Here is a 2,133-nt window from a genome sequence, read left to right on the forward strand (position 1 = left end):
GAACAAGCACCACCTCTCAGTCTTCCAACCAGACTTGCCTCTTTCTCGTTCCTTCTTACACTGCAGCAAGAGGGATTTCCAACCATCAGCAGATCAGATCAGTTTGCTTTTCTGTTTAAAACTGTTCCTTTGCTCTTAGAAGAAGGAAACAACGTGCCTTCCATGTCCCTCCTCTGCCCAGCACTGCCCACCTCTCCAGACTCGTCTTGTACCTCTTCCCTTTCGCACTCCAGACTGGAGTTCCCCAGCACAATCAGGCTCTCCCTTGCTTCTGAGCTTTAGCACATCCCTTTGCTACTGCTGGGACATTTCCTGCTTCATCCAGCTTATGCCTACTCATCCCACTCCTTCTGGCTCAAACAAACAACATTTCCTGAAGGAGCCATTGTCTGATTAAGTTTCTTCCTGTGTGCTCCTCTAACACACTTTTTTGTATTAGGTTGAGACACATGAAATTGCCTTGTTGTAAGTCAGAAACAGTCAAATAAAAGAAAATTCACATAGTTCAAGCTTATACTTGGACCTACTAGGCTGTAAATTCCCTGAAGGTAGGATCCTGGTCTGTTTTGTACACTGCCTTTCACAGTTCCTGGCACATGTTGGATGCATGAATGACTGAATAAACAAATAATTAAGCAAATTTTCTTTAAATGGGCCATCAGTCTAATTGGCCTGATTTAAAGGTATAACAATTTTCTCTTTAATACTGATTTTTTTTTCTGTTGTACAAGTATTTGCCTACTTTATTTTCTTTGTTTAAATACTGAGTAAATATATTCTGAGTTTTTAGCAAAGTACAATTACATGAACCAATAAACAGCATCTTGGTCTACAGAGCATAAAACCTGAAGTAATTTTATAAAGGTCACCACTCTTCATGAGAGTGAAAGAAAGCAAAAAATCCAGAGAAAACTGGACTCAAAAACTCTAATAAAATCTAAAATTGTCGGGCCGGCCCGGTGGCACACTGCTACAGTGCGCCGCTTGGGAAGCGCGGCAGCGCTCCCGNAGCAAACTACTGCATTGATGAGGAAGTCATTACCTATACAGTGTCTGCAAACAAAGGAGTATGTCTTTGCTTCCATTCTTCTGACAAGTGTAGTTCTACTTTAATTATTTATGATCATACACCACAGAATAGGAGCGCTCACAAATATTTTGTAAGAGTAATGAAGTTTTAGTAATAAGAGCTTTCACTCCATCTTGCCGCTGTTACAGCTTACAGAGGAGTGGGATGAGAATTTAAGGTTTTTGTGGATTAGCCAACTGGGAATTAGCAGAATTCCCTAGGATAGAGTTCTAAATAATACAATAAAAATAAATACCTGCAAGTATGATTCTTATTCTTTCAAGCTCTTTAACAGCCCTCAGAAGACCCCAGATGAACCACAGAAAAATAAGAAATAAAGCAGTTAATGATAGCAATAATTACAATAATAATAATACTGCTTATGTAACTCTTTGTGGATGTGTCCACACAAATACATGAGATGGATGTTGAGACAATTTCTAAATAATTCAGAACAAACAGCTTATAAGTGTGGGCAGAGAGAGGCTGGAAAGAAAAGAGTTCATTTGGTTAGCTTCTCTAGCCTACGTTGGTCAAGTTTGCTGAATGATTTATCATATCTCTTCTTAAAAATTCTAACTCTACTATTGAATCCCATTTCTGTGTATAACTTTCTTTTGGCTAGGGCCAACTCCTTTCATCTATCTAAGAATAAACCTCATTATGTTCGGCAGAGTGAGATTCAACTCAGATTATTTGTGACATCTTTCCCAGCCCTGGTGTTTTGGGCTCCATGACATTCATGATCATAGATTCATTGTCACTTTTTCTTACAATCATAATTTACTGAGAAACACCTATCATATAATAAGGAGCAGGGAGAAGTTCATCCATAATGTTGTGAAAAGACACTGAAGTGTTCACCACAAAGCCCTTCTTGACCTCCAACCTTCAACCCCTCCACCTCACCCACAAACACACACAGCCACCTCTGTTTTGTTGTGTTTGTCATTTGTTTTAATATGGATCACAGAGCAATATGAAGGGATTTAAAGGGTGTTTTCATACCCAGGGAGATTTGAAGCATAAGGTCTGAGATATGCTCCTCCCTTTTTTTTTTTTTT

Source organism: Galeopterus variegatus, unplaced genomic scaffold (genome assembly GCF_000696425.1).
Source record: "Galeopterus variegatus unplaced genomic scaffold, G_variegatus-3.0.2 Scaffold12220, whole genome shotgun sequence".
Taxonomy (NCBI): domain Eukaryota; kingdom Metazoa; phylum Chordata; class Mammalia; order Dermoptera; family Cynocephalidae; genus Galeopterus; species Galeopterus variegatus.